At 45.2% G+C, this 26,638-nt stretch overlaps 1 protein-coding gene across 1 annotated transcript in view; it reads left to right on the top strand.

The window, feature by feature from the left end:
- LOC309584632 (E3 ubiquitin-protein ligase UHRF2-like) overlaps window positions 1-26,638 on the top strand; it is a 377,453-nt gene that overhangs the window by 146,703 nt on the left and 204,112 nt on the right. The gene's annotated exons all lie outside the window — the stretch shown is intronic.

The raw sequence follows: 26,638 nt of genomic DNA, 5'->3' as shown, positions 1-26,638 counted from the left end.
TTTTTTAAATCTGCAGTACAAGCAAATTTCAGAACCTATGGCGGAGTAGGGGCTTTGTGCCATAAACTCAGTAGGATTTGCAGGGATTTCTCATCACCAGCTTTTGCACTGATGCATTCACATAAATTGGATCCTAGTTTTTTTAATCATGCCTTAATTTGCTGAAGCAGCTAACTAAGCTTCTAAACCAATGGCATCAATAAGAATTTTTTATTACAGAGAACAACAAAAAAAATCCCACTTTGGCGTGCAAGATTAAAGGAACATGTTTACTTTACACAGCAGCATATTCAGTATTAGTCTTGTTGAAAATAAATTCAATTAAAGATTTCAAAAATTTTTTAAAGTATCAATTTCAAGTTTCATTGTTTTAATAATTACAATTTAAACGAGTTTTGCTAGGGAAAATAGCAAGAATGTTGAAGACTCGAGCTGAACATTTTTTAGCTGGTCTTGGCAATACTAGATACAACTTTTCTTTATATACATACCTTGGAAGATAATATAACTTTTGTCTGAATGTGGAGTTCAAATGCAGTTTTATATCTGCAAGCATCAATTTTTTACCTGCAGATATGTTTGTCCACATGCACACACACACACACACAAAATAGATACCTGCAGTGCTGAAAGCAAAAATTTACTTAAATTATTGTAATACTTAAATTCAGAAGTTTCTCACAACTTCAATCACCCTGTCTCATTACAGTTGGACTAGATAATTGTCGCAGGTCCCTTTTAACTGAACTATTTTGAAATAAATAAATAAATAGTCTCTAAAATGACAGATATGCATCATGGTATGCTTTCAAAGACCTGGTTCTAAGATCGGTTGATTGTGTAACATCACAGAAGTATTTAATTGAACAAAGGGCAAAAAATTGAGAGAGTGTATTCATAATTATTGGAGTTAAATTATGTTATTTTCTTTTGTAGATAGAGATTTGAGGGAGAAGCCACCTGTGAAGTAGAAAGTATAGTCAAGCTGATCTGATTTGCATAGGTGTACCTATGCTTACAAAACACTGATTTTACTTCATGTGTACCTTAAGATCTAGCATTTCCAGTAGATGCAGTTATCTTAGTCTTCCTATAATATGATCTGTCACGGGTTTGTGTTCTTAGCCAGTGACCATCCTAAAACAATATGTCTTATCTAATTTTGCTTATGTAATGGTCATTTACTGTATTGGCCTGAAATGTTAAACGTTTGAGCTTATGGGGAGAAAAAACTATTTTAAAACTTTCTAGCAAACAAGATCTATGCATTTATCAGCTAATAGAAACTTCAGTAAAAGTTAACAGCCTACATATGACAAAACACAAGACATCATTTGTGACACTTTGTGACCTTTCAACATCATCTAACAAGCAACCTACAGATGGAGACCATATACCTGGTGCCCATAAAGACATCAAAATGTCTTACATTATGGAGAAGACCATAGGGTTTGCCTCTGACACAGACTGACAGCTGCTCAGATCCTCAGTGAGATCATCTCAGTATCTAGACCGGTTCTCCTTCACTGCTTGTTTTATTATCCAGTCTAGAAAAACTGTTCACCAAGAAGGCTACAGCTGAAGGACAAGTCTGTTGTAATGTTTTGAGATGGAATTGGGGACATGGATTAGGACCTGCTCTTTGTTTCTGAGACTTCATGTTATGGCAAAGATCGTTTGATACTGAGCTGTTGTGGCAGGTCCAAAAAGGGGATGTGTGTGTGTGAGAAATGAGACAACTCTTAAAAAGATTAATTTATTGAAAACACAAAAATTGAAAAATTACAGAAATCAGAAAAATATAAAAATTTGGGATCCTATGGCTCGGTAGATGGTATGCCCCAGGAGCGCAGGGATATGAGATCTTCTGGCTGAGACAGCACTAGACCTCAGGTAGAGAAAAAGAACTTGCAGTGCTGGGTTGACTTTAAAAAATTACTAAAAGCCCCTTAAAAGGGGTAAGGCTTTTAATGCCCAGCACTGATGTCTCCCACAGCTAGTCTGGAGAGAGCAAGAGGGGAAGAGAGAAGAGAGCCCGCCTCTCGGCTTCGTCCTTTTTATAGTTTTTGCTCCGCCCCCAGTCCGCCCACAGCCCGCCCCTTCGGTCCAAGGCGATTGGTGCTTTCCCTTTGATGGATCATCTCCGTCCACCAATGGCTCATCGTTGTCAAGGGGGGTGGTATCAGTTAGAGATAAGGGAATACAATGCCTTCATTAAAATTCAGGTATTCAGGTTGCCATGGAACTTGCCTGCAGAGTAATGGCTCTGTAGCTAAAAATAGCTGCTGGCTATTAAGACTGGGTGGGGGGTTTGGCCTTGGAATCAAAATGCAAGTGAAACACCTACAAAAAGTATTAAAATACATCCAACACACCTCAAAACACTTGTAAAAGTATACAGTAAACACAGGAAAGGTAGCTCTTATGGTGTACCAGTGGTTTGTAGCTTGAAAAGGGGCAAGTTTGTGATTTTTTTACTGGGAAAAATTTTAACTGGGAAGGGTGCAACTCTATTAATAAACTTTAAACAAATGGAAACACTGATAATGGAACTGGATTTTTGTACCTGGGCTGATGGGTTAATTGTAACATTCAATTTAAAAATAATTAACTCAAAATTAATTACTTAAAGCACTTAATATGCAAAGACCAAGCACAAATAGGGATTTCATGTATGACAGTGTGCATGTAGGTGGGGGGGCTGTACCAAACATTCATTTTCTTTTCGTTTTCTTTCTGTTTACATCTGGAACTGACTACTCAGTGATGTTTATTCAGGGGATACTGGAAAGCTATCCACCCTGGATCTCAACATGGAGCCCTCCACTGTCATAAATCTAGTTCTTTGGACCAAGCTTCCTAGTACAGGTCTATTTCTCCCAGCTGTCTTCAAACCCAAAAGATCCCACAAGTCTCAACTTAAATGAAGATCTAGAGCTGTTTCTTTGTTTCCTTCCCCCCCCACCCTGAATTGTCCCATCAGTATTTTCACTGGTCAATTCAAGAGCAAGTTGAATGTTGTCTGACATAATATATCTTGCACCTTTGTAGTTGAGAACGTTAATCAGCTATACTTATACTAGAGCATGACTGTGATTTGCTTGGGGGGGGGGAGAAAAGATCATACTAAGAGGTCCTACCAACCTCCTTGTAGGCATCGAAAAGCTGCTTTTAGCTGCCACCACCACCATCATTCCCCCATCAAGCTTTTCTTTCGCCTGGCTGAACAAGCCTAGTTCCCCAGCCTCTCTTCATGGCACATCTTGATGGCCATCTTGCCGGCCCTCCACTGGGCTAACTCCAGGTTGTCAGCATCTTCCTTGCATTGAGGGACCTTGTAGTGGTTTGGTCCAAAATACTCATTACTGTTTATCTGCTGTGAGATAAGAATTAGGAGAAATGCAAAGCAGGCACCAAACTTGAAAGAATATAAAGAAGTTTATTAACAACTCTAAAAGAGGGAAGGGAAAAAAAAATTATACCACCTTCAGAACTCTCCTCCTCCCCCCACCTTCCTCCCTTCTCCCACTGACAATGTAAAAAGACAACCCTTAAGATGTTCAGTCTGTTTACCACTTCCATAATAACCTTGTTTAGTCCATTTAGAAAGAGAAGTCTCTTCTTGCTCATGCTATGAAAACATTATCACAACGAGACAGCCGCCCACTTCCAAATATCGTTCAGTCCATTTAGGAAGAGGAGTCTCTCTGCCTGCGTGTGAGTCCTTTCCCCCCCCCCGACTTGCAGCTTTTCCTGCAACTGCTTTCGAGGGTCCACTCTTGAAGTTTTTTGGGGTACAATTTTAAGGTTGAGCCATTCAGAAACAAAAACAGAGGCCCTTCTCCTTCCCTGGGAGCAAAGGGTCTTCATCATCTTCATCGTTAAGACTATCTCTGGGAGCAGCTCTAGGTACTGAGGTTTTCTCCTTTCCCGTTTGGAGCAAAAGTCCTCATCTGGTTCATCTCTAGGAACTGAGGTTTTCTCCTTTCCCGTTTGGAGCAAAAGTCCTCATCTGGTTCATCTCTCCCTGTCCAAACTTCTCATGAAATTACAGCTGCGTCAGCATCTGCCTATCTCAGTGCAGGTGCTTTTGCTTATGAGTTGAACACTCCACCCCCCATATCTTCATGAAATTACAACAGGATACTCTGATATATCATAGCTTCACAACAGAATTTCAGCTTTAAGCATCTCCTCTCTCTCTTCCCTCAGGTTTTCAGCTCTTCACAGCAGTAAAAGGGTTAATCTCACCTCGGCCTTGCAGCCTTGCAGCTGGAATGTTGAATTTTTCTTATCGCAGTGGAGAGGGGGGAGAGCCGAGCCGCTCCGGCTGCCCACGGCAAGGCAGTGGGGGGGGTTCCATGGCTGGAACAGGTCCATGGCTCCAGGATGGCCGTGGCCCGGCCCGGCCTGGCCCAAGCAGGGCCTGGCCGGGCCCGCTGGCCCCCACACGGGGCCCGCAGCCACCTGTCCCAGCGCCGGAAACGAGAGAGAGCTTGGAGGGGAGTTTGCCTATTCTTAAATGTGGATCACAGAGGTGGTCACAACTTTAAGTGGCTTAGAGAATTGTCCATAATCAAACTGGCCAGCTGATAGGTTCTATCAGTTCCCAGAGGAAACTGTAAGCACCCCTTAGCAAGGACGTCCCTTCCGGGACTATGCTTGCTAACCTATGACAGACCTAAACCAGACATAATATTCTAGATATGACCCAACAAGCACTGAGTAAAGGGAAATAATCACTCAATCTATTGCCTATGCTCCTGATGACACAACCCAGGATGCTGTTGGCCTTCTTTGCTGCCAGGTACACTGCTGGCTGATGTTCGTCTTGCTGTCTACCAGGACCCCCAGGTCCTTTTCTGCAGAGCTGCTACCCAGCCAGTCACTCTGAAGACTGTATTGTCATGGGGGGACATAGTGGATTGACCCTGGCCAACAGTCAAGTCCCCACACAGCTGCTCGCTTACTCCTGTTTCCCACAGGATGGCAGAAGGAAAGTAGAAGGAAGGCAAAAAAATTTGTGCATCGAGATACAGTTTAAGATGTGAAGCAAAAGCTGCATGCACAAGCCAAGCAAAAAGAGGAATTCATCCACTAATTCCCATCAGCAAGCAGATATCCAACCACTTCTTGGTCAGCTGTTCCAGGAGTGTCTCCTCCTAACTGCTTGCACACATCCAGCCCACTTGCTGTGAGAGCAGAGTGAGAAACAGGCAGCCTTGATGCTGTGTAATTACTACATGTAACTTCTGTTGTCCCATGAGGATCACCATAGGATTTTAAAAGAAAGTCAATAAATGAGAAAACCCCTTTACTAACCTGTAGTAGGTTGAAATTTAGTTGATGGACAAGTTGCTAACCCAATGAGAAAGCTCGTGGCACTTCTGTGATTTGCATATTTGGAGGGCACGCAGGCGCGGAATTTAGCTTTTTGTTCCAGCTTCCCGCCGACGGGGGGGAGGGGGAATGGGCCCAGGCTCCGGGCTGGAGCCAGCCCGAGCTCCCTCCCCCGGTGCGGCAGCACGGGGCCGGGACTCTGGGAAGAAATATCCCGGAGCTGCAGCGCAGCCAAGAGCATGCGACGCGGCTTCTGGGGACCGGCGGGCCCCACTTCCCTCCCTGCAGCCAGCACAGCTGGCACCGAACCGAAAAGAACACCACACGCAGCCGACAAGGTCACCCTTTCTTCCAAGTTAGCGAGAAAGGAAAGAAAGTTACGAGGGAGAATATGATGACTCCAAGGTCAGAAAGAAAGGAAAAGTAAAGTCACCTGGGACGAAGCCAAAATGGCGGTGGAAAAAGAGGGCGGAGGCACTTCTACGGCCAGAGCTTAAAATTCTCTTTGCAAGCCATGGTAAAGACTGTAATATTACAGACTGTTTTCTCTATAATTAAAGTACATGGGGGGATGGAAAATCCGCCCGTGGCCTGTGAAGATAAGAGAATGCCTATACTAAGTTATATAGAAGCTGTGAGAGGCTTTTAGAGATCTTGAAGAGAGCCTTTGTTTTCAGGCTAGAATAATTCATGTTGGGGTGGCTCAGCCTGCTCTCGGGCTGAAACCATCAAATGTCAGTCACCAGAAGAGATCACTGCGGTCTAGGTTACCTCCCCCTGGGTGGCTCCCAATCCTAAATTACCTCACCCTATTCCAGAAAGTTCTCCCTTTTGTAGTTATTAATTGGTTCCCTGTTATGACTCCTGCCTCCCTGTTTTCCCCATTTGTTCTGAAAAATTGTATCCTCCCCTCTGCTTGTACCCCATTGGTTGTTTTCCCTTTCCCTGCCTTGCTCCACCCCCCCCATAAAGGGGCTAGCCCACGTCTCCTCGGCGCTTTTTGCTGGCCCCTGGTCCCTCCTGCAAATAAACCTGTTGGAACTCACACCAGAAGCCCCTCCCGCCTTCTTTGCCTCCGGGCTAACGCCAGCCTGATCATCGGCTGCCCGACGACGTGCTTCCTCTGAGGAGGAGCCAGCGCACGCACCCATCTCACGTTGATTCCACTGAGCCGTCTGGACGCTGTGGAGGCTAATGCTGCGTCCCCTCTGCCCGAGGGCACGCCAGGGCTTGTGCTGACAAGGCCCCGGTTGCGTTAAATTCATCCTTAAAAGACTAAACCCTATGTTATAGCCCATGACTGGCAGTGTGAGAAGACTGTAAGATTTCATGGGAGAGTTTTTTTTTTTCACTTCACCAGATTGTTTTTTCCGGGCGGACTGCTGAGTTGTGAAGAATCCCATGGCACAGCAGAAGAAACTCTTTTTCCTTAAGCATAAAAAAGACTCTTAAGAAATGCAATACTGACCAAATCCCATGTTTTGTTATCCCTGGTGCAGGTCGATGGGAAGGAGGGAGGCACTGGGAGAGAAAGGCATTTGAAAGTTTGCTTTCTTATTATCTCTTTTCACTTTTTATTCTGTTAGTAATAAACTTTCTTTATATTGTAACTGCTTAAGTGTGGACCTGTTTTGCCTTGCAGTCTTTTCTGTTTTCCTCAATAATCCTTATTTCCCCTTATGCAAATAGATTTCGTGTGCTTGGTGCCTAACTATGCATCAAACCACGACATAACCATAGGTGTATCTAGTAATATTTTTAATTCAGTTTTTACTGACATGGATTCTTTAGTGAAAGTGAGAAAACTGAAAATTTTTACAGTATTTAGTTCTTGAGTCTTTTTAAGAGTATGGTTTTTTCTCTTGTATTAGCTTCATTTACATAACCCTGCATAGTCCCATTTTCTGCTACCTTAGTTACATAGACATCTTGTATATTTGAGTGTAGGTTTTAATTTAATGTGGTCATTCATATAATGTTTAAATATAGGATGAAATTTTACATGGAATAAGTAGCACTACTTAAACTGAATCTATTTTCTCTGTGCTTATTTTTGTTATTTAGAATAACTGAAAGGGAAGGAGAGAAAAAGTCTAGATGCTTAAGGTCATAGGAAGGAAAATATGCTTTTTTTGTGGAATTGCAGTATTAGATATATCTGAGGTCAGAAGGTTACTATAAAAGTGCAATTTATTCCTTACATGATATAATGTAAGTCAGGCCCGTCAGTCTCCATTCATTGCCTGGTAAAATCATGTAAAAGATTATTCTGGGAAGTATTGAAAAACACCTGGAGGACGACACAGTCATCGGTCACAACCAGCATGGCTTCATGAGGGGAAAGTCCTGCTTGTCAGACCTGATTTCCTTCTGCAACTGGGTAACCCAACTAGTTGATCAAGGGAAGTCAGTTGATAGAATCTTTTTGGACTTCAGCAAAGCTTTTGATACTGTCTCTCATAGGATCCTTATGGACAAAATGTCCAGCCTCCAGCTGGATAACTGTGTTATGCAATCAGTGAACAACCAGCTCAGGGGTCATGCACAAAGAGTTATAGTGAATGGGGTGACATCAGACTGGTGCCCAGTCACTAGTGGGGCTCCACAGGGCTCCATCTTCAGCCCTGTGCTCTTCAACATCTTCATTAAAGACTTGGATACAGGACTTGAAGGAATACTAAGTAAATTTGATGACAACAATAAATTGGGAGGAGCTGTCAACTCCCTTGAGGACAGAGAGGCCCTGCAGAGAAATCTCAACAAATTAGAGAGAGGGCCAATCACTAATCGCATGAAGTTTAACAAGGGAAAGTGATGGATTCTGCACCTGGGATGGGGTAACCCTGGCTGTCTGTATAGACTGGGCAATGAGAGACTGGAGAGCAGCACTGTGGAAAGGGACCTGGGGGACCTGGTTGATGGCAAGTTGAATATGAGTCAGCAGTGCCCTGGAAGCCAGGAGGGCCAACTGTGTCCTGGGGTGCATCAGATATAGCATTGCCAGTCGGTCAAGGGAGGTGATTGTCCCGCTCTACTCTGCACTGGTGCAGCCTCACCTTGAGTATTGTGTGCAGTTTTGGGCACCACAATATGAAAAAGATGTTAAACCATTAGAGAGTGCCCAAATGAGGGCAACGAGGATGGTGAAGGGTCTGAAGGGGAAGGCTTATGAGGAGCGGCTGAGGTCACTTGGTTTGTTCAGCCTGGATAAGAGGAGACTGAGGGGAGACCTCATTGCAGTCTTCAACATCCTCATGCGGGGAAGCAGAGGGGCAGGTACCGATCTCTTCGCTCTCATGACCAGTGACAGGACTCAAAGAAATGGCATGAAATTCAGTCAGGGGAGGTTTAGGTTGGATATCAGGGCAAGGTTCTTCACCCAGAGTGTGGTTGAGGGCTGGAACAGGCTCCCCAGGGAAGTGGTCACAGCACCAAGCCTGTCTGAGTTCAAGGAGTGTTTGGACAATACTCTCAGGATATGGTGTGATTCTTGGGGTGTCCTGCATAGGGTCAGGACTTGGACGATGATCCTTGTGGGTCCCTTAAAACTCAGCATATTCTATGATTCTATCATTCTATGTTCAACTTGTCATGTTGGGTATGGACAAATATGAATGCTAGCTGCTTCTCTTCTGTGTCCCATTGACTATAAAAATTACTGTGCTTTAGCCTATTGAATGGATTCCTTAGACCATGCTTAATATGAGTGGTAACAATTGCAAAAGTCTCTGAATCTGGTAGTCTTTTAATAATGAGACTTCTTGCATGTTGGACAGAAATTGTGAGACCTAGAAGGGGAAAATATATTCAATTGACACACTTTTGCCCTCATATCTATAAAGTTATAGTACCCCACTGAGAAAAGTTGTAGAATAAATAGAGAAATGGACAAGTCGTAAACAGTGGATTTTGCATTACATGGGAACATCCTTGGGTTTTATCCTTGATCCAGCTTCTATATAACCATACTGATTTAGGCTGAAACAAAATGCATGTCTTGATTATTCAAGTAGACTGGCTTTTTAATTTCATGAGGTAAATGGTTGAAAGGTTACATATGGGGGGTTTTCTAAGGAAAACATTACAATTACACTTTCCTCAAACCATGTCACTTTGAATATTTCCTTTTTTGTAAATTAGGAACTTTTTCCTTAAATTGATAATACTATCTTAGATCAGATGCATGTCTGTGCTGGAAGACAGGAAGATAAAAAATTACTACTCATATAATGACTTCAGGACTAACTTGGAATCCATAGAAAAGCATGCAGTAATAAGGATGAATATTGTTCCTTTACAGTTGTCCTGGTGTATGGAAGTCCAGAAGTCAAGCACAAATGAGTGAAAAGAAGGGCTCTGGCTCCCAAGTGTGCATTGTTTCTTTAGTTTATTAAGAAACTCCTGTAAGACAAGAATTGTAAAAAAAAAAATCACTTTTAAAAGCCTGATTGTTTGGCAGTTGGATGTCCCATTCTAGAATTTGCATGATTTCTAAGAACTTTTTTCTGTGGCCATCTGAAAAATAATTAATTTCAAAATAAATTGTGTCTTCACAACAGACCTTCAGATATGCACTTTGAAGCAGCATCCATTAGAGAGGTATGTAAAAGGCCTCTTGAAGCATCACGTATCTTGTGAAAACATAAATCTTCTTTCCAACATTCTACATATAGAACCAGAAAACTGGATTCTGAAAGTCTCACCCATTTTCAGGCTATCTGTTCCTCCAAAAGAATGTTTCTCAAGTGTCTGAGCATGCAGTAACAGAAGCAACTGTGATAACTATCTCCTTTTTTCTTTTCTGGAGAGTAGCTGTCTTCTGTCTATAAAATGGGATATTTTGGGTGCCTGGCTTTGAAACATGACTTTATTCATGCTGCCCAGCAATCTTATTTTTTTAGATTCTTTTTATTGGATGTGTTTCAGAACTAGGATGGAATAGCTATTAGGGATAAAAATGCTAGAAGTGCATCAGTAATACATCGTGAAAGATTCTTTTCAGAGTTCTTACTGGGATAAGAAACATGGCACAGAACCGAATCTGGGACAACATAACTCTTAGTGTTGAGTAACTCTTATGTACCAGAAATGCTATAAATCACACTTGTTTAAATAATTTGCTTGATAATGATGTAAGAATCTTCTCAATGTATATTGGTTATCTTTCTAGCCACACTTATATATACTGTTTACAGTTACTTTTCAGTATTTTTTCTACTGTGTGCATAAACTACATTTCTACTTTGTTTTTATCTCTAGTATTCTGAAGTTTAAGTCCTGTTTCAATTTTGGAGTTAAACTGGCTTTCCCTCTACTATATCCTACTTTCTTTTTTCCCCATGATTTTTCAAATAATTGTGCAAAAGTTTTATTGCAAGATAGGGACTAAGTCCAATCAGTATATATAAACTCGTGTTTTAGTTTTTTGGAAGTCTGTTGGTCTATAATGCTATGTCATTATCCAGGCTCTGCAATAAAAAAGAAATTATCTTATGTTTGCTTTATGCATCATTTTTATTACCTCTAGATTAATCTGTTTTATTGCTTCTGTGTATATTTTATTTCACAGTAATTATTTTGACAATCAGATGTAGAATAGTTGTTCTTTTGAAGGAAAACTGCAAGACAAAAGATACCAAAAAACCCCAAGTAAAAAAAGTTTTACAAACCACAAGTTATGTCCAATGAGATTGTCATTTGAATAGCATCTCTATCGCAAATACCTCTCTTATGACATTATTATATACTACAGTTTGATAAATTAGAAAGGAGCAGTAAATGATGGGGAAAACAATTTTTTTTCTTTAGCACTGTTATTAAGGATAAATGTGTTTATTATTGGGCCCATTGGTTTATATAAAGATACAGACACATTTAAACTATTGTGGTTCCTGGTGTGGTGTGGTAGGATTCCCACCCCCCAAATAAACTTGAATAATATTTCAACAAATTCAAACCAAATTCTGTCCAGGTCTCCAGTAGAAGGCAAACAGTATTAGAGTATTTCTCAGTTATTTCCCTAACTCATCTATGTGGTAACAAACCAGGGTGTAAGATTTAATATAAGACATCTAAAGCCCAAACCCATTTACTTAAAAGAGAATATTTCATTTAATGTCAGTGGATCTTGAATCAGCTGTTGAAGAGTAGACATGTGACTTTGTCAGAGCCCTCACATTTAAGCCGCTCTTGGCATGTTGTGGTTTAAGCCCAGCTGTCAACTACATACCACACAGCCACTCACTCCCTGCCTGCCCCCCAGCCCTTGGTGGGGTGGGAAGGAGAATTGGAAAAATCTAAAACCTGTGGGTTGAGATAAGAGCACTTTAATAAGGGAAATGATGATGATGATGATGATGATGAAGAAAAGGGAGATTAAAAAAAGAGAGAGAGAAATAAAAGCCAAGAAAAACAAGTGATGCACAATGCAATTGCTCACCACCCACTGACTGATCTTCAACCAGTCCACGAGGAGTGATCAGCACCTCATGGCCAATTCCTTGCAGTTTATATACTGAGCATGATGCTCTATGGTGTGGAATATCCCTTTGGCCAGTTCAGGTTATCTGTCCTGGCCATGGTCCCTCCCAGGTTCTTGTGCACCTCCTCACTGGCAGAGCATGAGACACTGCAAAGTCCTTGACTCAGGGTAAGCACTACTTAGCAACAACTAAAACATCCATGTGTTATCAACATTATTCTCATACTGAATCCAAAACCCAGGACTGTACCAGCTACTAGGAAGAAATGGAACTCTATCCCAGCCAAAATCAGGACAGTATCCATCCCTTATTCCATACTATTTGCACCATGTCCAGGTACGACGCTTTTGAACACATCCCAGTTAACCACCATCACCTTTCCCTTCTTTTGATATATACACACAGGTATAATTCCCTTAGTCTATGAACCATCCCTATAAAAGTCTGTTGCATTCATTTAGTCCATGACCTTGAGCTCCATCCGTTATAACAGTCTTTCAGAGCGTGAAAGAGGATATGTGGTGTTGGTTGCATGATGAAGCCAGTTCTGATTCTATCATCACTGTGCTTGTCTGGTTTCATCAAAGTTAATTTTTCATTAATCTGAGTGATTTTTACTGTAGTACCCTTGATTTGGCATATAGCCACCATAGAAGTGATGATATACAGTGTAATATAGCAATTAACATCATACAATGTAATTCATTGTTCTCACGTGTCCTGGGGTGACTGTATGATACTGTATTCCCTATCGTCTGCCCTATGCCAGACATGAGTTCTGTGCCTTTAAAGCTAGGTCTGGGAGAGGGGGGGGGAGCCAGTGGAATTCCTTCGGCAGTCTGTGTTCAAAAACACAGATAACTCGCTCCCCTTTTTTTCCCCAGCTCTCGGCTCTCTGCAGCAGGGAAGAGAGTTGTATTCTCTTGCTTTTTAGCTAGCTTCTTGTTAGCTAGCTGAAGCACAGAGTTTTCCTGGGACTGTGGCTTCTTCTTCTTTTCTTCTGGACTGTTCAGCAACACCAGAACATCACCAGGAGGCCTTACACCACGGTCCGGGAGGGCCCAAGCTGCACCCCGGCTCCGGAGAGAGCAGAGCCACACCTACAAAGGACTCTGAATCTACCAGGTTTTTTCTCCACAGTGAGAGGTTTTATTATTTAACATTATTCATTATTTTTTTGGTGCCTGCATGCACCCTGCTTGTTAAATAAATAGGGTTTTTTCACTTTCCTCTGAGGAAAATTCTTTCCGAACCTGGTGGGGGAGAGGCTGCTGAAATTTGCCTTCTATCAGAGGACGTTCATTTTGGACATTCCTCCAAATTTGTCTCAAACCGGGACAAAATAATTTTGGCACCCAATGTGGGGCTCAAACCCATGACCCTGAGATTAAGAGCCTCATGCTCTACTGACTGAGTTAGGCACAGAACTCAGGTTTGGCATAGGGCAGACGATAGGAAATACAGTATCATACAGTCAGCCCAGGACATCACGCAAGATCAAATTCCCTTATGGCACACATTGGAGTTCCCCATCCTCTCACATTACCTACCAAGTGCACCCAGGTCCTTGAGCAAAAATAGTCCAATGGATGGGTTTGCCTTTGGTTGAGGGTGGAATAACCATGACTATTTTTTATGAGCACTATGGGAACTTTATCCTTTTCTACAGTACATACAGGTTTTGATTGGGCAGAACCAGCCCAATTGGAAGATCGCCTGGTGTTGACTAACCAGGTGACTTTTGCTAAGTGTGTATCCCAGTGTTTGAAGGTCCCACCACCCATTTATCTAGGTGTAGTCTTTAACAGTCCATTGCATCATTCAATTCTTTCCAGAGGCTGGTGCATGATAAGGAATGTGATACACCCATTCAATGCCATGTTCTTTGGCCCAAGGGTCTATGAGCTTGTTTCAGAAGTGAGTTCTGTTGTCTGACTCAATTCTTTCTGGAGTACCATGTCACCATAAGACTTGCTTTTGAAGGCCCAGGATAGTATTCTGGGAGGTGCCATGGGGCATGGGATATGTTGCTTCCACCATTGTAAGGACATGGTGCTTGCCATCACGGGTTTGGGGGAGTGTGATATAGTCAATCTGCCAGGCCTCCCATATTTATATTTTAGCCATTGTTCTCCATATCACAGGGGCTTTAACCGCTTGGCCTGCTTAATTGCAGCGCATGTTTCACATTCATGGATAACCTGTATGACAGTGTCCATGGCCAAGTCCACTCCTCGATCACAAGCCCATCTATGAGTTGCATCTCTTCCTTGATATCCCAAGGTGTCATGGGCCCAGAGCTAGAAATAATTCACCCTTATGTTGCCAGTCCAGATCTAACTGAGTCACTTCAATTGTAGCAGCCCAATCCACCTGCTGGTTGTTCTGATGTTCTTCAGTGACCCGGCTCTTGGATACATGAGCATCTACATGATGTACCTTCACAACCAGGTTCTCCTGCTAGACAGCAATATCTTTCCACAATGCAGCAGCCCAGATAGGTTTAGCCCTGTGCTGCCAGTTATTCTGCTTCCACTGCTGCAACCACTTCCACAGGACATGTAGTGGTTTGACCCTGGCTGAGTGCCAGGTGCCCAGTAAGCTGCTTTACCACTTGTTACAGTGGGGAAACTGCAACACGCGCATCAATCAATGAGGCCTGTGGAAAAGAAATATGTATGGACCGATTCTTGATAGATGTTTCAGAGATGTTTATTTCTCTGATGAGGAACTGAGGCAATCATGGGACCCCAGGGTCCTTGCCCGCGCAGGGGAACACAAAACAACCAATGGGGAAGGAGGTTGACCAGGGAGCAGGGAAACCCTGTGTCTCCCCCCCAGGGCCCCTCTCCCAGGACCACATGGCAGAGGGAGGGCCCCAACAACCACTCCCCTTCCCAGTGGGACAGGGGAGGGAGAATAAGATGGAAAACAAGTTGTAGGTTGAGATGAGGCAGTTTACTAAAGGAAAGGAAAAAAACAAGCAAAAATCTGAGTGCGCATAAGCAAAGGGAAAACTTACTTCCCATCAGCAAGTGGTGTTCAGACACTTCCTGGGAAGGAGGGCTTCAGCACATGTAGTAGTTGCTCCAAAAGGCAAACATTGTAGAATAACAAATGGCCTCCCATTCCTCCTCTCTCCCTTCGCTTTTATATCTGAGCTGATGTCACATGGTATGGAATATCCCTTTGGTTAATTTGGGTCAGCTGTCCTGGTTGTGTCTCCTCCCAGAATCTTGCCAATAGCCAGAGATCTGTCGGGATGAACCACACTTCTCACAGAGATATGTTGGAACTCCGTTTATTCTATTGTCAGTCCCATAGTTATACCCTAATTCCCCAAGCACGCATAAGCAAGCTCCATACTATTGGGTTACAGCTACTGTTCACGCGGCCTTTAATAGCAAGCGATTGGTTACAGATTAATATGCACGCGACTAACTAACATAAGTCTTTCTCTTTCTATGCTCAGCATCCCCCTCCCCAACATCCTGTCAGCTTGCCACATCAGCATTGCTCTTTTTTCTCTAGTCAAGGACAGTTCACTAATATAGCTTGGATTGTGCATGTATACATGTCCCTGTTCACTCAGCCATTTCTCTACAATTCCCCCTTTTTCTTCTTGCACAAGCCAAGCCCGATGAACAACTTTCTCTAAAGCTTTCCGTATGCACCCAAAACCACAACAAATTATTATTGCTACAATTACTAGTGTAGCTAGCAGACGTAATCCTTCTTGAAGCAGGTTTCCTAACCACCCTGTCAGACCAAGCGAGGACAGCCACTCAGAGAAGCTGTCTGTATGGATCTGTATCTTTTGAAAAGCATCTTGCAGTTCTGAGAGCTGTCGATGGATACTCTGGGAATGGTCTGACAGGTACATACAACACATACCTTCAAACTCTGCAACCATGGCCATGAGCTAGCAATAAAAAATCAATCGCAGCTCGATTTTGTAGTACAGCATGCCTAATGCTATCTACATCAGTTAAAAGCTCATTTAATATATGGGAAGTCCTATTAAATTCCTTTTCTGACCAACAGGCCAACTTTTTCAGATTGTTATAGCCATGAGCTGCAGCACCCCCTGGGTTAAAAATAGCCAATGGTATAAACGCACTCAAACTCATAATGTTTACCTTATCATTACAATATCAAATGTGGAAACACTACGCTGGTATCTATTCCGCATCCTACTTTTCCAATTTTTTTGATGCCGTAATGTTTTTCCATGCTCGTATAGAAGGGGCAAACATAGTTAGCTTTCCCAGGTAGCAAGGACCTCCAATTGGACTATGTGGAATCCCATTCCATGCTCTATCTCCGCATATCAAAAACACTCCAGGAGGTAAAACCTTTCCTCCGGTTGTGTCAATAGACTTAGCTCCTCCCAACGTGGCTGGCATGTTCCAGCCTCCAATAGAGTGTCCTGATACGTTCTGTTTGCATGGAAAGGAGGCCATGCCCTGTCGTGCCTGATAGTCCTCCCAAGGATCTCCAAAGACAAAAACTCCAGACCTGTTGGCATATTGCATTGGAGGCACCACATTGGAACAGTTGGTCCATGGTGTTACGTTAACAAGCATACAGGGGAAAAGGGACCCATAAAGCTGTAGCTCTTGAAGAGGCAAGGTTGCATTTTTTGTTAAATTGGCAATAATATGGGTTTGCTGCAAGGAGTGCCGATAACTAGACCAACAACCTAAGCACTCGCCCTGGTTTCTTTTGTTTTGCATTTTTCGCTCCACTTCCTCATTGATTTTCTCTATATCCGTCACCCATTTTTGAAATGTGTCTTCGAGTGAGATCCATGGCACGCCAATTAGACATGTGTGAAATGGATCTGCTGCCGACCCCATGGCCAGACAGAAGTCCGTCTGGTTCGCATGGTGAGCCCATGTTACCCACATGTTTTCTCTTTCTGACACTGAAGTTATCACAGCTTTACTCAGGGTGAAAGTACTTGAGAGGAGGAGCCACATGTAGGGCAGCATGCCTGGGTTACAGTGGTCTTTTTACTCACTTGCAGACGTCTGATGGCTTCCTTCCCTGCCCACACTTCCAAGCTTAGTAAAAACTTGTGTGGATCCCTAAATGAGCTAACTCTAATCCGTTGCAGTGGAAGACACGCACACTGCCTAAAACTTCTTGTCTCAGGCACTTGATAACATTCTCGGCATAAACTACCTCGCTCATCTACATTCTGAGTTCCCCTAGTAAGCTCTTCCCCACAGCCCCCACAGCACAAGCGCAAGCACAAGCTATTATAACAGCGTAAACAATTTCTGTGGCGATTAGCATGCACACTTGGTGACTGTTCCCAGACTCCGAGTGGTCATCCAAATGTGAGGTCGTCAGCCACCAAGCGAAGGTTCACTTCCCAAAGGTTGGGAACATCTGCTGTATGTGCCACGTCTTGGCTCAGTTGGTCACGCACTCGCTGGAGCCACTTTTGTTGACAGCGGGACTGGGAGCAGGCTTGGTCCATCTGCTAGGAACCCATATTGGTCCGGTATCTGTAGAAACACAGCTATAACCTCGACCATTAAATAACAATGGAGCTGCCCCCCCCCTCCCATTGTCCCGTCCGTGGGTCTTTATAACAAATTTGTACCCCTGGGGTGGCTTGTAACTTAATGTGGCTGTTATGTGTGACTACGGGGTGCTGTTCGGCATCTCCTGACAAACTCAAAAATTTTAGAGTAAACAGTACCTGTTGCAGCCTAATTACAGGATCTGTTTGCTCAGTACCCTTCTGTTTAGCTAAATACTCCTTGATTGTCCTATGGGCCCATTCTACAATAGCCTGTCCTGTAGACACATGAGGAATGCCGGTACTATGCTTAACACCCCATAGTTGTAAAAACTTCTGCACTCGACCCCCCACGTAAGCAGGCCCATTATCAGTTTTCAAGGAGTCTGGTACACCCATAACGGCAAAACATGCAGTTAGGTGACGAATCACATGGATTGCCTTCTCTCCTGCCTGTGCAGTAGCCCATATCATTTTAGAAAGATGTCTATGGTGACATGCACATATTTTAAACACCCAAATTCAGGCACGTGTGACATCCATCTGCCACAGTTCGCACGCCTGCAGCCCTCTTGGGTTCTGTCTCGGTTTTGAAAGACAGGTGTCTGCTAAGGAAGGCAGAAGCCCCCCTTGAAGTGGCAGATATAACCCCTTTTCCCTCCAAGTTATTATATTTTGAAATCAAGGGCCTTTAGGCAAAGATGTGGGAAATAGGAATAACAGTCCTTTACTATATATATATATATATATATATATATAACCAGTCAAACAAAACAACAATAACTGTAGCAGTAACAGCAAGCACAAACCCAGTCCCAGCCTTCTCGGCTGTCAGGCCCTTTCCCCTCGGGTGCAGTTCCGCTCGCAGCCGGCAGGGGGCGCTGGCGGCTCCCAGTGAGCAGGGCAGGTGCGATGGTTCCCCCGCGGCTGCAGGGGGCACTCCGGAGTGAGCTCGGGAAACACGCGGCACCAGTGCCCTGGGATCCCGGGAAGGGATGGAACAAAGGCTTCACAAACCCCTGGGCAGCCGATCCCGGACTCTCAGGAACAGCAGGCTGGAACGGCAGGGACGAACGCAAATCCCGGGTGGCAGGCGAGATGTATCCAGATGGGAGAACCCCACGGAGGCCCAGGCAGGCAGGGCGAGCACGGCTACAGCGTAGTGAAAGCTTGAAGCAGCAGCGGGGCAGGGCAGCCACAGCCCGGCCTCCAGCAGGGCAGGGAAAGCGGCTTTTGGGGTCCCGGCGTTGTTTCCAGCAGGAAGAAAAGAACGGCCAAAAACAAAGAAGCAGCAGCTCCTTTGTCTGCAGCTTCTCTCTCCGGACGCTCAGAGCGAACTGACCCCACACCCAGGTGTAGACAAAGGAGTAGCCAGGCCCGCCCCACTCCCTTTTTGTCTTTCTTAAGTACAGCTATTTGTCCCCTAACAACATGCATATGGGAGTAAATTCCTTTAACAGGAAAAAAACTAAGACTAAACTAAAACCCCAACAGGTTCACTCCGAGGCCTAAACTTGAGCCGTGCTGGCTACACTGTGAGCAGGCCCTCACAATCCCGTGTGCATCAGTGTTAGTAATGCGAAACTGTCTTTGCAAGGCCTTTGCGGATTGGTGGAACATAGCATGACTCTTATGGGCTGCTGCAAAAGAGTCCTGAGGTGCCTTCAATAGCGGGCTAACCTAGGCATCGGCTTGGGCATTGCCTTCGCCTAATCGTCAGTCAGAGAGGTGACTTCTGATGTGCAGTATGCTGCATGGCTCAGTCCGATCATGGATCGCTTGCCGCACTTTAAAGAACAACTGTCCAAGATGTGGGTTGCTGGGTGGTTTAATCAAAGCGTCCTCGATTCTCATCACTACACCCACCACGTATAGTGAATCGGATACTACATTCAATGGTTCCGTTCTCCACTGTATTAGTGCCCACACTACTGCGGCTAATTCAAGTGTCTGTAATGAGTCCTGATCAGTTCCATACAGCAGGTGATGCTTCCATGTGGTCCCCTCTAGCCATGTGCAGGCAGCTTTTCTACTTTGTTTGCCTGCATCAGTAAATACCGTACGTCCCTCTACAGGACGCTTGGACACCTTTGCAGTCTCAAGCCACAGTTGTTTCCCTAACATTTGGAGTCGCGCATCCTTTGGGTATCGGTCAATAACATCTCCAGGGTAGGCCAGTAATGCCACTTGTAGAGGTTCAGGGTGTTGTAACATCCATTGTTTCAACTCTGCTTTCAGAGGTAAAGCTATGAATGCAGGTTCCATAGCACCAATTTCAAGAGTCCTAGTCCTGGCTTTGTGAATCAAGTGGGCAATTGCCGCTGTTCTGGCCCAAATCCTCATTGCAGGCATGTGCGACCTAAACACCCATTCCAATAGGGCAAATTTGTCATCTGGAGTTTTCGGTTGCTTTGTTGTCGCTTTGTCGGGTGCTTGTGTTTGTTGTTGTCACTGCAGCCTGGCACTACAGATTGTGTTATCAACAGGGTCGTTTCCCCCCTTTTCTTTTTGCTAGGCTTGCCGTTGACAGAGCATTGCAAAAGGGGAAACCTCTTGGTTAAATACAAACACCCCTATGGGTTCATCTGGGAAGCAGCGATCAGCAAAGGCACCTGTTATCTTATTCCCAAGATGCTGCAAACAGCGGCGCTGATTGTTGCTAAGCTGGACAGGGCATTGAGGAGAGGTACCGTGTAATAGGGGCATTAGTGGAGCTATTTCATCATTCCAGAGCCCTGTTCTGTTGTGTACCCATTGTAAGTCACCAATTAAAGTCTGAGAATCGTGTAGGCTGATGACATCAGTGGCAAGAGTCACTTTTTGAGGGTGTACGGAGCTAGAGGTGAGCACCCATCCCAAATACTTCCAGGGGCTTGATCGTTGCACTTTTTCTGGTGCCACTACAAGATCTCTGTTCTGTAGCAATCGAGTGATGTAAGAAACATCTTCATCAGTAAAGGGTCGTTGCCGACAAAACAGAATATCGTCCATGTAATGGTAGATGATGGTGGCAGAAAAGTGCTCTCGAACTGGTTCCAATGCCCAATGCAGGTATAACTGGCACATAGTGGGAGAGTTTTTCATGCCTTGAGGCAGGACGATCCATTCATATCTTTCTGTTGGGGCGCTTTTATTGACAGAGGGCACTGTGAAAGCAAAGCACACAGTATCTTCAGATAGCAAGGGAATAGTGAAAAAACAGTCCTTAAGATCAATAACCAAAATTTCCCAGTCTCGAGGCAACATAGTAGGAGATGGCATGCCAGGCTGGAGGGTGCCCATTGGCCACATTTGTTCATTTACTGCTCATAGATCATGCAAAAGGCGCCACCTTCCAGATTTTTTGGAAATTACAAAGATGGGTGTATTCCATGGACTGATGGAGGGCTTTATGTGGCCTGCTTGCAATTGTTCATGTATCAGGTGCTTAGCAATCTGGAGCTGCTCTTCATTTAGAGGCCACTGCTCTACCCACACAGATTCATCAGTTTTCCATGGACTTTTTGGGGTAGGCAGCTGTTCTGTAGTGGCCGCACCTAAAAAGGTGTTGGCACATTTAATGTGGCCCCTATCTGGCTGAGGATGTCTCGTCCGATGAGACCTCCCAAGCCCCCTGGAAGGGTCATGACATATGGACAAAGAGTAATTTCTTGCCCTTCTGGCATCTTCATCTTTATTGCTTGCAGACTGCGCATGGGGGTGGTTCCTCCCCCTACGCCTTGTACTGCATCAATTGCAGGACACAGAGACCACCGTCGAGGCCACTTGTCTCTGCTGATGATTGTAACATCAGCACCTGTATCCATCATTGCAGTAATTTGATGCACCTCAGTGTAATTTAACATGGTAATAGTAACCATGGGCCAAACTTTCATTTGCTGTACAAGATTGATGACTGTTTCCCCAGTGGACCCAAAGCCACGGTCTTTGTGATAAAGATGAGTATGAATTTCTTCTCCTGCGGGCTTGTCTATAAACATGAGCTGAGCAATCCGTTGTCCCACTTTAATGGTAAGAGGGGGAAACAAGGTATAAGCGCAAATCATAATTTCTCCAGTGTAATCAGCATCAATGACCCCTGTTAAGACTATTAGTCCAGCAAGTCCTGTTGATCATCTCCCTAATAGCAATGCTCCAAATGAACTGTCGACTTCTACCACGGGGCCAAAAACACCTGTGGGAATTTTGTGGACAGTGCTGTCCTTTAAGGTGATATTCACTGCTGCTGCCAAATCGACTCCCAGGCTTCCCCTGGTGGTGGGGAGGAGAAGGTCTTGGATGCTGATGCCTGGACGACTACTTGTGTTGGAGCACGGTAAGGCCTCGCGCTGGATTTCCCGTTTTTTGACCTCTTGCATACGATTGTAGAATGGGTATCCTTTTGCATTGATCACACCATACAGCCACCTTGCAAATGCGACGAAAATGTCTTTTTTGGCCACAGCGAAAGCAAGTTCCTGACTCTTCTCCTTGTGATTTAACCCACATCCTTGTAACTGCGGTGGCCAGGAGCTTTGCAGCAGGTTTTATGGCCTCTGATACCATACTGGCCATAACTTGTCCTTTTTGTTGTTGTTGTACTGCTCGATGGTCTAGCTCGAGCATATCACTTACTTCTGTACCCCTTGGAAGGGTGGCGAGGACACCTTTCGTATTTGGATTGGCTCCTTCAAATGCCAACAACTTAAACATACTCTGCTTTGCGTCCGCTGTCATGTCTGATTGGCTGGCCAGTGCTTGCCAAAGCCTATCGATGAAATGCGAATATCCTTCAGAATGGCCTTGTCAGATGGTGGCGAAGCTGGGTTGAGGCCAGGAATCAGATACTGCGTTGAAGGCTTGGTGGGCAAGCTGCGCTGACAGATGATGGACGGGCAGTGGGTATTGAAGCTGCACTTGTAAATGTCCATATACTCCAGACCCGGTCAACATGTCTGGGTTAATACCGTGTAGAGGTTCATTCTGCTGTCACGGACGATTGGCCTCCATCTGGGCTAGTCTTTTCCACTCTCGCTCCCAGTGAAGGATCTGGGAGGGTGTAAAGAGAAGCCTTGCGAGGTTAGTGTTGTCTATAGGAGAGTTGGTATCTGCTGTAAAAATCCAATCCAAGGCCATGTGGGGGGGCCTCAGATTTTATTCCATGATCTGTTACAGACTTCTTGGCTTGTTGTAAAATTTTCCAGCAATGCTGCTCATATCGTCGTTCACCATTCTGGAATATGATGGGGCATGCAATTTGCCCTGCCACTTGCCAGTCTCCCTCCAGGATAGCATCTTTTATAATTCCAGACCACCTCTGTCCCAGTTGAGAAGTAGTGGGAGTGCCCGTGGCGTAGGGCGGAGGTGGTGCATTATCAATGTCGGGAGGTGGAGCGGAGGGCTCAATTTGAGCCCGTTCCTGTAGTTGCAGGGCTGTCTGGGCCACACCCTTTCGGGACTCAGTGGGACCTTGGTGTGGCGCCTGCTTCTGAAGGAGCTTTTCTTCCATAGAAGACAGAGCACAATCAAAATGTTGTTTCATTTGATGCATTGCCTCTTCTACTTCATGAGCCCATCTTTCCAATGCTTGTGGGTTCACACAAGATCCTGGGGGATGAGCAGGTACCTCATTTGTCGCCTCTGTCATTGGTATGTCATCATCTGGCAGAGGAACAGTCTGTGGCTCTGGCAGAGAAACCGTCTGTGGTTCGGGATGAATCTCTGCTGGCAGCAAAGGTGGAGGGGGCGGACAAGCAGGGTAGAGGCGTGGTTGACAAGAAGGACCACCCGTTGCTTCACCCATTGACTGGTCGACTGTAACTTCTGCATTTGCCTCCAGTTTGCTCTGAGGCACGGTGGCGGTAACTTCCTCTTTTGGCTCTGATTGCAAGAGCTCTTTCTCCTGCTCCCGCAGGAGCTCACTGACAGTCTCAAAGTGTTTTCCTGCTTTCTGCCCTTTTATCGTGCTTGGGCTTTTAAACAGTCCACTCAGCCCTCCGCGCTGTGTAGTTCGGGCAGGAGCGACAACCCCAGCCGGTGTTGCAATCGCCTCTACCGCAGCTGCAGCTACTTTCGATTCGGCTTGCATATTTTTCAAGGTATTTATAACAGTTCTCCAGGTGGCCCCTAAGTTTGTCATTTCTTTCCCTTTTCCCTGGATAGTACAGTCCCACAGGTGATCCCCTACTTCCCTCCACTCAGCTGCATCAAAGAGGAGGGGGGGGACTCGCAAATGTCCATACTCCTGCGCCCATAAAACGAGCTTATTTATATCCTTTTCCTTGACCTCCTCCCCTCACTTAGCGAGGATACTGAGGAGCAATTTTTGTGCTGCCGCAAACTCTAGATCCATGCTAGCAGGGTATGATGGAGGGAAGGTAGTGACCCTTCTTACCGGCCTGACCGACGTCCTTTGACTCGTGGTCAACACTCTCCGACCGCAGTATCTCTGTCACTCCTCGTCGTTACCCTTCTTTCGGTGATCAGCGAGCGTATCTTCCTCTGAGGAACCATCTCTGTTCGGGCATCAGAAATTGCCAGAGATCTGCCGGGATGAACCACGCTTCTCACAGAGATATGATGGAACTCCGTTTATTCTATTGTTAGACCCATAGTTATACCCTAATTCCCCAAGCAAGCATAAGCAAGCTCCATACTATTGGATTACAGCTACTGTTCACACGGCCTTTAATAGCAAGCGATTGGTTACAGATTAATATGCACGCGACTAACTTTCTCTTTCTATGGTCAGCATCCCCCTCCACAACATCCTGTTGGCTTGCCACATCAGCATTGCTCTTCTCTTTTTTCTCTAGTCAAGGACAGTTCACTAATATAGCTTGGACTGTGCACGTACACATGTCCCTGTTCACTCAGCCATTTCTCTACACTTGCCCACTCCCAGCCCCTTGATGAAGGGGAGGAAGGAATGTTAGAGAGACAGCGCTGCTCAGCAGTAGCCAAAACACTGGTGTGTTCTCAATACCTTTCTGGCTACCAATGCAAAGCACAGCACTGGGAGGGCTGCTAAGGAAAAATGAACTCTGTCTCAGTCAGACCCAATACAGCAACAACAAACAGAAGAAAACAGAGACCCAACAACAGCCTTCTCTTGGCCATCAAGCACTTTCCCCTTCGGTGTAGTTATGGCCACAACCGGCAGGGGCGCTGTTGGCTCCCAGCCAAGCAGGGCAGGTGTGATGCTTCCCCTGCAGCTGCAGGGGGCATTGTGGCGCGAGCTCAGCCACCTCTCCACGTGGTAAGGGTGGCTCAGCCAGTGGAAGAGATAGAAAAGGGGCTTCCTTTGCAAACTCACAGGGGGTAGTTGGTCTCAGTGCCCCTCTGGGTCATGAAATGGACTGTAGCAGTGTGAAAAAGAAGGTTCACTCTTGGTAAAATTTTAAGAAAAATTTAATAAAATGGACAATTAGGAGACAACAGCAAAAAGGGTATTATGGCCAGGTGCTTTGGCAGAGCCAAAGGCACACTTCTATATCCAAAAGATCGTCTTTAAAAGTACATCGCTTATTGCGTATTCATCACCATCATGCATAATTCATGAATTCTTTGGCGTCTCTAAGTATCATCCCATCAGCCTTATCTTCCTCCTTGGGTCCATTCCGTCTCTGCTCCCTCCATCAATTCCTCTCTGGTTTCGGGTCTTCTTCTTCTCTGATAAGATACTCCAGGAATGTGAAGACTCTCTCTCTCTGCCCACCTTCTCCAAACCGACTACATAAACAATAGACATTCTATACCATGCATTACATCATAGAACCTAGGCAAAGTTTCTCCAACATTAAATAACATGCAAAACACCAACATCACAATACATTCATAACAATTATATAACATGCGAAAAGCCAACATCACAATACATTTATAACAGCAGGAACCTCGGAGCAGCAGGCTGGGACAGCAGAGGTGAGCACACCCGGGGTGGCAAACAAAGTGTAGCGAAAACTTCCGAAGCCATGCCAGGAGCCACGGGGTGTCAGGGCAGACACAGGGTATCGGGTTAAAGTGTAGCAAAAAAAGTTCGAAGCACCAGCAGAAAACAGCAGGGCTGGGCAGCGGCAGATGGGCTTCTGCAAGCAGCTGCCGCAAGTAGCCAGGAGACCCTCCCTCTGGGAAAGGGGAGGGGGTCGGGGTCCCCTTCCTAGTGAGGTTGGGTGTTGAAAAGGTCCCAGTTCAACAGCTGCTCTTGCGAGCAAACGATCACCCATGATAAGGAGAAGCAGTGAAGGATGAAAACTCCACAGTGGCAGCAAACCCCCCCAGGCAGCAGCATTCCGGCACCAAAACCACACCTGTCCCCACTCCGTGAGCGAGAGAGAGCGAGGGCCGAGCCCAGCCCCTCACCCCCCAGCCAAAATCTCGCTGTATCTCTGCACTTCCCAAGAGAAAGCCTCCCAGCTAAGAGACGGTAGCAAACTGTACCCTTCCCCCTCCTCCTCCTCCCAGCCACATCTTTTGTCTCTTAAGTACCCATCATTTCATCTCTTAGGCAACAAATGGGAGAAAAATTCCCTGGGAGAAAGGAAAATTAAAAGGAAAAGTCCTAACCCCGAACATTATCCTCCAAGAGACCGAACAAGGTAGGTAACTTCTTAATTTCCTCCATCTCCAGGGCAGCTATACCAAAAGCCCACCGATAACTGTTTTGGGTCCTTGAAATACCCTCTCCTGAGACAGTCTATGCCAAGGATGCATGGAGCCTTTGGGCCAGTCAAAATAAGGTGCTTTTGCCCCTCATGCCCAGTCAGGCTAATACAGCCTCCAATACAGTCAGCTGTTTGGATCCTCCCATCACTCCAGAAATACAAATGAGTTTTGCCCCGCATATCAGGGCATCAGGGTACACTGTGCACCAGTGTCTACTAAAGCCTGGTACTCCTGTAGGGCTGCGGTGCCAGGCCATCGAATCCACACAGTCCAGTAAACCTGGTTATCCTTCTCCTTCACCTGGCTGGAGGCAGGGCCCTTCTAGTACTGGTCGTAGGATTCTCCACTTCTTTCAGAAATGGATTTGAATTCCTTTCTATAGGATCAGGAGTAAGATCTGCCCTTACACTCAGGCTGGGAAACTACCCACTGAAAACTGGAGCAGCAACTTTCTTGGAATAACCCCCATTTGTGATTGTTCTTCCCTTCAGTTCATGTACCTGTGCCTCTAAGTTCGAGGTAGATTTTCCATCTACTTCCTCATGTTGTCTCTATGGTTCCACAGGTGAAACCACAGGATATCCCTTGGTGTGTACCTTCTATAGCCTTTCTCTTGAGGTCCAGTAGCTTCCTCTGTTTT

This window comes from Coloeus monedula (assembly GCF_965178545.1).
Source record: "Coloeus monedula genome assembly, chromosome: W".
In the NCBI taxonomy this organism is placed as follows: Eukaryota; Metazoa; Chordata; class Aves; order Passeriformes; family Corvidae; genus Coloeus; species Coloeus monedula.
The sequence above is the reverse complement of the archived record's forward strand: the minus strand, read 5'-3'. Positions and strand labels throughout refer to the sequence as shown.